At 37.6% G+C, this 14,242-nt stretch overlaps 2 protein-coding genes across 4 annotated transcripts in view; one reads left to right on the top strand and one right to left on the bottom strand.

Annotated features, from left to right (window-relative positions):
• LOC136843948 (protein trapped in endoderm-1-like) overlaps positions 1-14,242 on the top strand; it is a 97,775-nt gene that overhangs the window by 65,327 nt on the left and 18,206 nt on the right. The gene's annotated exons all lie outside the window — the stretch shown is intronic.
• LOC136843949 (serine/arginine-rich splicing factor 3-like) overlaps positions 1-14,242 on the bottom strand; it is a 180,670-nt gene that overhangs the window by 160,009 nt on the left and 6,419 nt on the right. For 2 of the 3 annotated variants that reach the window (XM_067112945.1, XM_067112939.1), the window contains exon 2: positions 1,887-1,910. The exons of the other annotated variant lie outside the window; for it this stretch is intronic. The gene's annotated coding sequence lies outside the window, so the exon portion shown is untranslated. The remainder of the gene's footprint in view (positions 1-1,886; positions 1,911-14,242) is intronic. 3 annotated transcript variants of the gene reach the window in all.

The raw sequence follows: 14,242 nt of genomic DNA, 5'->3' as shown, positions 1-14,242 counted from the left end.
TATGACTTGTATGGCCTAGTGGGCAGCGCCCTTGCCTTTCAATCGAAAGACCTGGGTTCGATCCTGATGCGAGTCAGAAATTTATTTCTGTTCCACACGTGATTGAGTGTTGATATTTCTATATATATATATATATGTTGTGTGTGTGTAATATACCTATATTTATTCATATAATATATATAGCCTATATGAGAGAGAGAGAGAGAGAGAGAGAGAGAGAGAGAGAGAGAGAGAGAGAGAGAGAGAGAGAGAGAGAATGGTAAACAACCAAGATAACAATCACAGAAAACAATGTATTCTCATGTACCACTCGCAACATTTAACCCCCGGCTTCTATTTTCTGCCGCCCCCCCCCCCCGCGCCCCCCTTCAGGAAGAGAGCCAGAGCCACTTGTAATTCGGCCCCCGGTAGTGGCGTCACGCACACATGTCCCTTTCCGTCTGTCTTTTGTTTTGATAAGAATCCCTTCTGCTCTCTGACGCACCTTTGTTGCTTTTCCCAACTCGGCTGGAAGCACCGCGGACCATTATTATTTTCATATACTCTCTCTCTCTCTCTCTCTCTCTCTCTCTCTCTCTCTCTCTCTCTATCTCTCTCTCTCTCTTTTGGAACTAAGAACGGAATAGAATGAGGAGAGTATTTTGTCATTTAATTCCTCCGCAGAAATCGAATTAGACAGCTAGAAAATTTTGTCTCATTGCAAATAGGTATGCAATAAATTTTTTCCGAAGAATTACATGGGATAAAGGCCTCGTCTCGATACACACACACATACATACATATATATATATATATATATATATATATATATATATATATATATATATATATATATATATTGCCTACTGAGCCACTCCCAAGTTTATGAGGACTGTACACACACGCACACATATGTACAGATATAAGCTATATTTATAAAAATATTTGTATACATATTTAAAATCACAACGTTACGTGATGCATATATGCAGATGTACCGCAGGGAAAAATAAAATGTTTGGTGTAAATCCTGACCAGTTTCGTCTTCTGTACCCCTGAGGCATCATGGACATTTTCCATTTTTCCCTATGGTACACCTGCACACTGACACACACTATATATATATATATATATATATATATATATATATATATATATATATATATATATATATATATATATATATATATATATGTATGTATGTATATATATATATACATACATACCTAGCCTCCACACACCTACACAGAATTACCACCAACGCCACCCGCCTCTTTCTGAAGCGCACTCTCTGGCTTACCAGGTAATCAAGGCTCTTGCTTCCCAGAAACTATTCGACGCCACCTATGCAGCATTGTGGTGGGGTTCCCTCCACCTCATCCCCTCTTCCTAACGCTTGACCAGTTTTTTTTTTTTACCGACCTTTGGTCTTCCATATTATATATATATATATATATATATATATATATATATATATATATATATATATATATATATATATATATATATATATATATATATATATATTATACAACATAAATATACATATGTAAAATTATATATATACGTATTTGTATAGATATATGTGCACATATACATCCATAAGTACATACATATATAAATATATATGTGTGTGCATGTGTGTCTATATACATACATATATATATACACACACACACACAGTACTTTGAGTCACAAATCTCCATAAAAATACGTCCCAGATCATCTAGAAGGGACCACGTTCTCGGGATTTCTACCTCCTGATAATGTATCTTTCTTCACGGAGGCTGAGCTGGCTTCGAACCGAGGCGAGATAAATATCGGGGCTGAAACCGATCCGCGGTCGCCATTCGATTACGACTCTGACTGACTAATGGCTGCTACAATAACGTCAATTGTGAACTCACTTGGACGTCGACTCACGAGGATTCCTGAAAACAGAAAGAAAAAAAAAAGATGCGTTGAGTTTATCTCTCGTGAAAGCTTATATTTGGGTCATTTTATGGTAATGTTTCGGATCTGCATTATAATTAAGAAAAGGAGAATTAGATTCAGATTTAGATGATAACTATTAATTCAGAATAGCCTTAACGTAATTTATGCTATATCTCCACAATCACTGATTAATTCTTTTGGAAGAAAACTGATGCTGCTGTAAGTCAAATTGTGAAATCCTATGTCAAATTTTTCCTCTTCAAATTTTTCCTCTTCTAATTTTCCTCTTCAAATTTTTCCTCTTCTAATGGCTGTTAAACGGATGTATAATTAGAACGTCAACTCACCTGATTAACATGGTTGCTACATGAAGTGTTCGACAACCCGCTTTATCAGATCATAGACAGACAATTCACCGGTGATTTTTTTTTATTTTATTTTATTGTTTTTTTGTTTTTTTTGTTCTTTGTTTTGCGAGGGAATAGTTCAGTCTAGCGTTTTTCAATGATCGTGAAAAGAAGATGCTCTCTCTCTCTCTCTCTCTCTCTCTCTCTCTCTCTCTCTCTCTCTCTCTCTCTCTCTCTCTCTCTTATTTTATGATTAAACTCAGGAACCGTCAAAATGATGTGATGACATTTTGATACCTCGGCTCGTTGGTGACTCAAATTTATCGATGTGGCTAATTTACTTGAAATATCCAGCTTAATAATTATCATTGCCGGATCCTACTCTTCTATAAAGGCTAATGGTATTTAACAATGTCTGTTCATTTGACTGCCTTTCAACTTCATATTTTCCATGAAGGGATAGAAGAACAGAAGTTAAAAAAAAAAAAAAAGTAAAAAATGGGCCGAAATTTCTTCGCCGCAATCGAGTTTTCTGTACATGGTATAACCAAGGCCACCGAAAACAGATCTATCTTTCGATGGTCTCGGTATAATGCTGTACGAGTCGCGGCCCCTGAAACTTTAACCACGGCTCGGTGGTGGCCTGGCCTATATCGTTGCCAGAAGCACGATTATCGCTAACTTTTACCTTAAATAAAATAAAAATTACTGAGGCTAGAGGGCTGCAATTTGGCATGTTTGATGATTGGAGGGTGGATGATCAACATATCAATTTGCAGCCGCCTCAGTAGTTTTTAAGATCTGAGGGCGGACAGAAAAAGTGCCGGCGGACAGACAAGGCCGGCACAATAGTTTTCTTTTACAGAAAACTAAAAACCAACTGGACGTCTTTGCGAAGTGTTATGTGTTGTTATATAGCCGAACAGTCATCATCTCTCACGATGTTGTCGTGAATAAACAAAAGACGAAACAGAATGCCGTAGAAAACAGGAGCCCTTCGGTTCGAGGGGTGCTGGGGGCGCCTTCTGTTGTAAATTATGGCTGGCCTTACATCCAATTAGAGATGTCTCATGTTTCTTGACTTTTCTTTTTCTTGTTTTCCCCATCTCTCTCTCTCTCTCTCTCTCTCTCTCTCTCAGTCCAAGTAATACTTAATAAGACTCTTGAAACTTTTTTAGGGCTCACCTTCCATGTGGGACAATGTCCGCCCCATAAAAGTCTCAGCTCATTCTGTCACATCCTTAGCCAGTTATCCCCCTCCCCCTTTAACATCCTTGACTTCTCTCTCTCTCTCTCTCTCTCTCTCTCTCTCTCTCTCTCTCTCTCTCTCTCTCTCTCTTTGTCTTCCGGTTAGGAAGAGATTGTATGGGTCAGGTGGATACGCGTGACGTAATCCGGCGTTCCTCAGGGAAGCCAACCACCACCGCTCGGACATAAGGTGTCAAATAATGTCTTTTACGGCGGGGCTGCGCTCCGTTAATTATTTGTCCAGAGACGCTGCTGATCTTTGGGGTTTCTCTCTCTCTCTTTCCTTGTTATTGTTTTTCGTTTGCCCTCTTAACCGAGTCGTGCGTAAACTCCCAAAATATCGTCTTACTTCAGATGGCCTGTGTTTATGAAACGTGGTATGACGTCACGTCGTACACACTGGCGGCGGCGGTGTGGTGTGTCACTCGAGTGCGAAAACACTAGATTTCCCATTTTGACTCTCCTTTTTGACTTTGCTCCCAGACACTCGCAGCTTGAAGGTCGTTTTCGTCGTCGTCAAGATGTCATGCAAATTCATAGAGCCACTTTCACCAGTGTTGTTAAAAGCGTGAAAAGCTTACAACAACCAGGACACATGACGGTTGTCTTTTCTGGTAACGTTGTTTATATAACCTCAGCCTCTTGGCTCACGTTACGAAGGTGAATTCTGCTCGTCATCTACGTACAAAGAGAGTCGCAGGGATGGACGAGCACAATGTTACATGGTGGATGGAATGCCTGGGAACACAATATAGCAAAACCGAACGAAGGACGAGCTTGGGAAATCCCCGGGATAGGAAAATGAATCGAAGACATTACGACGAATATTTTGTCTGAGTGTGTGACAGAGAGAGAGAAAGAGACAGACAGACAGACAGAGAGAAGTAAGTACAAGTTTACACAAAAATGGATAAATAAACTGCTCACATGTAGCCAGTCATTTTTCTCCCAGAATAAATCTTAAGATTCATCAGCTTCTTGAAGGTCCAGAACAAAACAGATGAGAGAGAGAGAGAGAGAGAGAGAGAGAGAGAGAGAGAGAGAGAGAGAGAGAGAGAGAGATATGGAAAAGATGACAACTTTCGTCAGATCATTTTAATCACTATGGTTTTATCTACTTAACATGACGAACGAATTTTTTTTTATTAACACACACACACACACACACACAAACACACCAACTCACACATACATACATATATACATTATATATAAACATACATATAAAACGTGTGTATGAATATGTATTCGTGTGTTCGCTCACACGGGCGATTGTATGCGTTCCGCGTATACAGTACACATGAATTTACATATTCTGTTCTCAAAACAAACACACACATACATCCACATACATAAATACATACACACATATACATATATATATATATATATATATATATATATATATATATATATATACACTATCCGCAGAACAAAGTCGAAACAAGCAGAACCAATGCAAACATGAAAGCTGATTTCAAGTTGTAACAACATGCTGGAGACTTCATAGCCTTCAGACGCCTTTCTCTTTCTGGTGTCCTTCTTAATTAAACAAAACGCAAATGATAAATATGTAAGGCGTTTTTATCTTGCAATCTTTGCATTTCTCTGACATTCGCTACGCTGTTCTTTTAATTTCTCCTCGTTCCCTCTTTCGCCACTGCCCTTTCATTATCTCAGTAAATGCTTCTCAAAACTTCCAGACATAACTACGCAGATGTTGCACGGGAAATTAACTTCATGAATTAGTATGGTGTGAACATGGCCTCGAAGTGAATTATGAAACGAAAATTATAGTCAGTCAGATTGTTGTTGTGCATTTCATTGTTTTTTGTTGAATATGCTGCTCTCGATACATTTATGCCTACTATCTTAACCTGGACGCGCTGTCATAAATCTGATCCCAGTTACAAACAAACATGTTTTCTAGTTCTTCACTGGAAGGGTAGGTAGAGCTCTCGGCTAGCACGCTGTTGGCCCACCGTTCGACTCTCCGACCGGCCAATGAACGAATTTATTTCTGGCGATAGAAATTCATTTCTCGCCATAATGTGGTTCGGATCCCACAATAAGCTACGTAACCAGTTGGTTCTTAGCCACGTAAATTAAATCTGATCCTTCGGGCCTGCCCTAGGAGAGCTGTTAATCAGCTCAGTGGTCTGGTTAAACTAAGATAAACTTAACTTTTTTTTTTTTTCACCGATAAGAGAGGACATGACGCTACTTAAAAACGGTTACTGGAGAGTAGAAGTAGATCGAGATGGCAGAGATTTATCCCTGTGGAAATGAAAAGTCTCAGCCATCCTGACTGAGATAAGCGCAGAAGTGTTTTAATTGAGGAGGAAGAGGGATGCTCTTCAATACAGCTGGGAAAAGGGAGGGAGAGAGAGAGGGAGTAGAGGACTCTTAAAATTATCGGGAAACCAAAGTACTACTCGACTGATTTAAAAGACAGGTGGCCATTTTCACTTGTCACGATTAAAACTAAACATATGGGAGGCTGTGCATGTATACATGCATGCATGAGCTTTTTAGTTTTCTGTAAAAGAAAACTATTACAGAGATGTCTATTTGTCTGTCCGTCCGCCCTCAGATCTTAAAAACCACTGAGGCTAGAGAGCTGCAAATTGGTATGTTGATCATCCACCCTCCAGTTATCAAACATACCAGATTTCAGCCTCTAGCCTCAGTGGTTTTTATTTTATTTAGGTTAGAGTTAGCCATGATCGTGCGTCTGGCACCGCTAGAGGTGCCAACAACACAGGCCACTGCAGGGCCGTGGCTGAAATTTTCATGGCCCGCGGCTGAAAGTTTTATACGGTATTATACTCCGTACAGAAAACTCGATTGCGCCGAAGAAACTTGCGAAGCATTTTTAAAAAGTTATTATTATTATTATTATTATTATTATTATTATTATTATTATTATTATTATTAGAATATAGTGCTCATTAGGAAGTTAGAGAAGGTACAGGGAAACAGAATGAAGAGATCTCACTTAATAAAAAGAAATATTCACTAGTAAATTAATGGATAGATAAAAATTTACTAAATGTATCAAAATACGAGAGAAAAAGATAACTTTTCTTTACAATACCTACTCTGCAGTTCAAAATACATTACTTATTTAAAAGGTAGCTTAAGATTTTGCAAAGCGAGCTCGTTTTCTAACATGTTTTATCATTTTGCTGCCCAATTGTGTATTAAGTGGTCAATATTAGTGATAAATTGACGCTGGGCAACGGCCTGTTATATATGATAAAATATTACTAATTCTGCACACGAGTTTATAGTTTTTTCCAAATGTCTGAGAAGTTTTCTAAAACTTGCTAAATTACCGTAAATATCTGGTATCATTACCGTAAGGGTTATCATTATCGAAATCGTAAATTAAGGAGTCGTCAGTATACAGAGTTAAGATTAAGACATTTTTTGCACATATACACACTATCAAGCCACTGAGGCTGCTAAAAATTCCTTTTGGTCCTCATCACTTGAGCATTTATTTCACTCACACTTTTAACGTCATACAGCATCTGCTAACCTCACGTTTTTCGCATTTGCTTTGAGGAACCTTTTTCTCCTAACCACACTTGTAAAAATCCTTGAGGAAATGACATTCGTGGGTAAATTTGGGCTACTCTGGACCCAGGACTGCATTGCAGTCTCAAAGCATCCGCCATTTTATACGTTGCATCTTTCACCAGAGACGTTGACTATAGCGCAGTGCAACTGCAGTCATCTCTTTGCAAAGGTCATCTTGCAACACTCGGATGTTGCTCGTATGTGCCGGCGTTATCTTCCAACATGATGAAGGATGCTGCATCCCTCGGGAGATCGTTTCTCTGTAATTAAGAATAATAAGGGTGGCAATCTATACCCCTGAAGGACTCCGCTTTCACATGCTTGAATATCATGGCAAATAAACCTTTCATGTTTTCGGAAGTTTTATTGTCAGACCACTGAATCGAGCGGCAGTTAGGATAGAGCTTTCGTTGTCTCCAGATTGTAACCGGCTTGAGTACAAGTAAATCTGATACACAGAATGTGGCGGGGTCATTTTTGGCAGGATCTCTCAATGTCTGTCACTTTTTTTTTTCTTTTTTTTTGATGTGGTTCTTAGAAGGACTTCATTAATACGAATGCAGTGAATAGGATCGTGTTGTTAATGGTTTAGAGAATGCAGTTTTTTTTTATTTGATGCTTCTGATGTGCATACAATAAACAAAATTATTCAGGGAGCATAAATAATATCCACGGAGCTATTCTGGTCACCACACAGAAAAACACAAGCCTGAGTTCCGACACCAGCGAAAGAGATACATAGATAGATAAGTAAACAAAAAAGTGAGACTTCTTAAGACCATGAATGTGCTTTGAGTGAATCTTCCTAATGCAGATGGTGAAGGGACCGGGCATGCAAATGTCCTCATCTGCCCTGTGCCCAATGGAAACGAGGAAAGGAGAGGAAGGTTAAAACTCGACTTAGAGCCGAAAGAGGCGATAAAATTGCTGCTAAAGTTGGAAGGATGCAGGAATCGGAAGAAATCTGAGTCAAAGGTGAAATTCTAAGGCGCTTCGGAATCGAGAAAGAGGCAGTCATCAAACAGTAATCCTTGTATTGCCGATTTGCAGAGCCTGAATGTGAGAAGCTGTTGCCTGTCGGGCACTGCGAGAGGAAAAAAAAAAAAAAGCAAATCTAGAGAAGAGACTTGGGTTGGATCACTGAATATAAAAACTGTCTTTGATTCAATGCTATCGGAAAGAGAGAGAGGAAACAAGCAGGAACGATATTTCAAACATCTGTTTTTTAAAGAAAAGTTAAATTTTCACAGAGTTTCAAACAACTGAGTTGATGCCATTTGAAAATCATTAAATTCTAAAGCTTTGCGAAGTGCTTCTTCCACTTTTATAGAATCCCGTTTTCTCGTCCTCAACGACTGTTTAATCAAAAAGGCATCGTGTGTGTTTAAACCCTAAATCAAAATCAAAAGATGTATCGCATTCATTCGCTCTGGAAAGATCAACGGATTCGCAACAGGAGATAATTATCGCCTCTCAAACAGGATCAGAATTTGTGGCAAAGAGTGTGGCAGATTACCGAGTTTTTTTGAGGACGTGAAAATTAGTTTTCACCTCCAAACGAACAGAAAGTACAAATAGCACTAAAGCTGCTAATAAACTATATATTTGATCAGTTATGCTGCTGGTGTGTTTATTCCTCCGTAACTTAATTTTCGTTTATTTATTTTACTTTTTCACTGCTGTCTTTGTAAGTACTTGGGCATAAAGGACTTGCTCTCAGGCGTACACGAGCAAGAAAAATAAATCGCTGGTTCTTGCGATTAGTTACTTTAAACACTAGGAAGCCCAGATTTATCTTCTTCTCATTCTCAATCTTTCGTTCCTTTTAGAACTGTGTCCATAAACTAAAAGTACTTATGTCACAAATTACTTACGTCTGACTTATGCCGCACATATTTTTAATTTCAATTTAAACAAGTAGTAAGAAATGCGCCGAAGTTTCTTCGGAGCAATCGAGTTTTCTGTACAGCCGCTACAGCGTATAATCAAGGCCACCAAAAAATGGATCTATCTTTCGGTGGTCTCGGTATAATGCTGTATGAGCCGCGCCCCACGTAACTTTAACCGCGGCCTGGTGTTGGCCTATCCTATATCGTTGCCAGAAGCATGATCGTGGATAACTTAAACCTTAAATAAAATAAAAACTACTAAGGCTAGAGGGCTGCAATTTGGTGTGTATGATTGATTGGAGAGTGGATGATCAATATATATACCAATTTGCAGCCCTCTAGCCTCAGTGGTTTTTAAGATCTGAGGACGGACAGAAAAAGCGTAGACAGCAAAAAGTGCGGACAGAATAAAGTGCGGACGGACAGACAAAGCCGGCACAATAGTTTCCTTTTACAGAAACTAAAAACTGAGCATGACTGCAGGACACAGTAGCTACGAATTCTTGCAGCAAAGGTATTCAGTACTTAATCAGTATATACGTATTTTCAAATCGCGTACTTCATTCCCTAAGAAACAATAAAAAAAATAATCATATAATTGCTTAATGCAATCATATGATTGGAACAAAAACCCGAGATTCCACAAAGCGATTATTCTTCTACATAAATAATTATTACGCAAAAAGGTATCAACTTAAAAAAAACTTGATTAGCGAATGTTGCACTTAATTCATATTCGTCGTATACAGTCCCCTTTCTATATAAAGACGAAACCAAACTGGAAAAAAAATGAAAATACGAAGTAGGATTCATGAAGAAGATTCACCAGCGTGAAGACACGCCCCTCTTAAAAAGGCATCCGCCGTCTCAAATATCTAGGGCAGGTGGATTGATAATCACGCAGTTCGAGGCCAGGTGTTAAGTGCTAATGAGAAACCTTTTTGACTTTAAGTGGATTGGTGATTGCGAGGTTACCTAGAGTGATTACACTAAACGCTGCATTTGCGTGATATATATATGTATATATATATTAGACATCTATAAATAAAACAGGTACTTAAATGAGGAAATAAGTTTCATCATTAAAGCAGTTTGATATCGCAGCCAACAAGCGTGAAGTTGCAAGCACAACAAAGCAGTACTGGGGTGTTCTGCCGTGGCGTGGTTGGTACTGTTGTGTGCCTGCAATTCGAAGCATCTTGGATGTGGGTTCAAACCGCTTGAGGGCCGGAAGATTCACATATATCACGGAAAAAAAATAATTCATAAGATATATGTATTATTTATATAATTATAAATATATACTATATATATATATATATATATACATGTATGAAATGAAATGGCCATGAAGACTATGACAAAGTCTTTGATGTGCATAATTGTTATAACTGTTGCAATAAATGCCTGTTTATTTTTCTCTTTCACAGACTTAACATTTGATTGCCCTTCAGTTCTGTTACACTATAATCTTACAATTCAACACTATATAAATAGTGTTTGTACACACAAACACACACACATACATACATACATACATATATATATATATATATATATATATATATATATATATATATACTTGTGTGTATAATATATATATAATATAATATAATACTGTATATGTATATATATATATATATATATATATATATATATATATATATATATATATATATATATATATAAAAATATACATATACATATGTATAGCCTATATGTATGTGTGTACACATTGCTTATGAATATATATATATATATATATATATATATATATATATATATATATATATATATATATATATATATATATATATATATATATATACATAAAGTATACATAAATCTATAGGCACACAAAAGTTGCGTACTCTTTCTCTGAGCAGTGTCCATCTTGTACAAAGAAATTAGCCTGGGTTTGGAGCTGGTCGGAGGCACCCATTAGGCTAACAATATCAAGATCTTGATCACAATCCGCGGCCAGAATGTTGCAATACTTTTTTTATCTGCATGATGTTGCATTCCTTGTTGAAGGGGGTGAGAGTGCTCCTTCCATCTTGGCTGCGTGAGGACTCCTCTTGAACCCCATTCTCAGATTCTCATTTTATGGGCTAAATTATACCTCATCACATTTCGCTTAAAAAGGTTCTTGTCACCTCTGACGTCACGGCGTTCCTCCTGATGAACTGGCAGCTCTGCCCCTTCACTGATGGATGCCTATTGGAAAGGCGATTACTTTCGGCTTTTTCCTTTCTGCTCACTGGATCAGGAAGGACAGCAATGAAAACGCAAGAGATTTAAGGGCAAAATTAATCTGCTTTTCTATTTTATCTAACTGAACGAAAAAAATCTATTTTTGGAGTGTTATCCTCTCCTTAAATAATAATCGGACTTTACGGTCATCAGACCAGGTGTTCGCCCGTGTGGGCAAATTTAATAACACTGTAATGATGGGTCCCAAATATTTCTGTTGTTGGGTCTGTTTGTTACTGTTATTATTGCTCAATATAATAATTTTTCGTAATGGTTTCCCATTGTCGATACACGGCAAAACCATGATAATTCTCCGTCTCTGATGAGTGTGTGTATGTACATTTTTATATATATATATATATATATATATATATATATATATATATATATATATATATATATATATATATACATACATACATGTGTGTATAATGTCTGTGTGATTCTGTTTAGTTTGTGGTCAGCACCGCAGGTTACTGGACTCAAAACATTTTGAATCTTTTTCCCCAGAAAATGGGGCAAGGCCCATGAGCACGTTGCTTTGTGGCCTGTTGCATAACCGCTCGAATCTGTGTCTTCCTCGAAAGTAATTGGACTTATCACGTGACCCTCATAAAACGGGAGACCGTCATCGTCTCCGCTTCTTCGTCCAGATGACAGATCCAGATGACAGATAAGTCGTGAGAGGATCATATAAGGCCGCCCGCACAAGGGACACTTTTAGTGGAAAGTGGCCGGCCACTAAAGCAAAAAAAAAATGGAACAAAAGCGTCCCTATGGAAGACCATAGATGAGCCACTAAAAGATTGGATAAAGATTGGATACGAAGTGGCTGCAGGATCTATTTCTTAGCCACACCACTCTACAAGCTGGTATCATCAGCTGGCCACTGAGTGGCTAATAACTCAGTGGCCAGCCACCTTTCACTGAAAGTGTCCCGTGTGCGGGCAGCCTAAGGCAGCAGGCATCTCCACATGTGAATCAAGAAGGGTGTTATTTGCAAAGGGGCAAATGCTACCCCGTGCTTATCACCCTTTGTCAGGTTCAACGAAGCTTCCTTTTTTTTTTTCTCCCTGTCTCTGAGAACGAGACTCAAAAAATCGGTCGGCTACTCGTTGTTGTAATGAGAGTAATTGGCCGACTCGGTCTGACGAAGGGTTGATTCCGACCACTTGCCCGACTCAGATGGATTGTCTTGACGTGACCAAGGCAACAATCGTGATGGCTACCACTTAATATGACAGGAGCCTCTCGGAATATATATATATATATATATATATATATATATATATATATATATATATATATATATATATATATATATATATATATTATTTTTTATGACTGCCGATCACGATCTCTCTATTGTGATTCTTAGTTCTCTTTCCTGTGATAGATATTCAAAGTCTATCATAACGCTGTCTGTGGCAGCTTGATCTTGATATACCGGTTATTGTCTTCCATTCATTTTATATATTATTCTCTCTTTCCACCTTTACTGCGCATGCTCGTTTCTACTTCACTTGCTGCTGTGATCGCGGTTAGTGATTAGTTTACAGTTTTTTTATTTATTCATTTTTTTTTTACTTTCATAGAATTTATATATTTCCTTAATTCAGTTCTCAACGTTTTTCAAAAAAAATACAATCAATATTTAAATGAAAAATCAATTTCCAAATTGAAGGAACGACAGTCTCGCGAAATACAGTGGGATTACAAAGCAATCTTTACTGTTCCATTGATTACCTCGGAATGCAAAAGAAAACTAATTAAACCATACTAAATAATAATCCTCTGGCTCTTAATTCTCCGTAGAAGGTTACTCAGACTTGATATTTAAATGGATGTAAGTCTCAAGTGGCGTGGATGAATGTTAACTAAGGTCAATCGAAGTATATCAGATAAGTGAGGGTATGACATTACAGGCTAATAGATGCCCAACGCGATGCGAGTTAGGACCATTAGTGTTAAATGGTGGTAGCACGCTGCCGTAGCCAAGCAAGGCTAACCGTCAAAGGCCGTTTCCCAGTGTGTGTCTCAGTTTGAAACTGGCCTAGCTGCAACCCCATTCATTCCTTTTACTGTACCTCCATTCGTATTCTGTCTTCTCTATCTTACTTTCCTCAACCCTATTCTAACAACTGATTCATAGTGCAACTGCGAGGTTTTCCTCCTGTTACTCTCTCTCTCTCTCTCTCTCTCTCTCTCTCTCTCTCTCTCTCTCTCTCTCTCTCTCAATATTTCCCTGCCACAGTTTCCTTTCCATCCGTATCTCGGCTCGACTGTCATGGACGTGTTGAAAATCAAGAGACGTGCCTGACCGTGTTTCCCCAAAGCGCTAACCCCCTGCAGATCACGTATGCTGTCAGTGCAAATGGCATGACTTCGCGGTGGGCAGTCACTTATAGCCTACGCGCATAAACAAACTCTGAAGATGCTAGTTTTAACATTCACTTTGCCCCTGTGCTGAAGTACTGGGTAGTCTATGCAATGTGCTCATGTATATATATATATATATATATATATATATATATATATATATATATATATATATATATATATATATATATATATATATATATATATATATACATTATATATATATATACATATATTTATATATACAGTATGTATATGTATATATATATATATATATATATATATATATATATATATATAGTGTATATATACATCTATTTATATATACATTATATACACATATAATTACATATATACATGTACATAAATATACAGACAGATAAACAAGGAAAGGTAAAAATAAAACAGCAAAAAGGATGAAGAACTAAAATGAGAAAAGGGAGAGAAACTCCTCATTAGGGATAATAGGAAACTTTGATTTAACTGCGCGAACCTTTTAAATTGTGCAATTGAAACTTAAGCAGAGTCATTTTCAGGACATTCGGCGTCAATGCAATTGAGCTACATGACAGTTATTATGAATATCTCGCTCGGACTGAAGTGCCGATTAGAGTATTTATCTTAATT

This window comes from Macrobrachium rosenbergii, chromosome 12 (assembly GCF_040412425.1).
Source record: "Macrobrachium rosenbergii isolate ZJJX-2024 chromosome 12, ASM4041242v1, whole genome shotgun sequence".
In the NCBI taxonomy this organism is placed as follows: domain Eukaryota; kingdom Metazoa; phylum Arthropoda; class Malacostraca; order Decapoda; family Palaemonidae; genus Macrobrachium; species Macrobrachium rosenbergii.
Note: the sequence above shows the minus strand (reverse complement) of the source record. Positions and strands in the feature narration are given on the sequence as shown.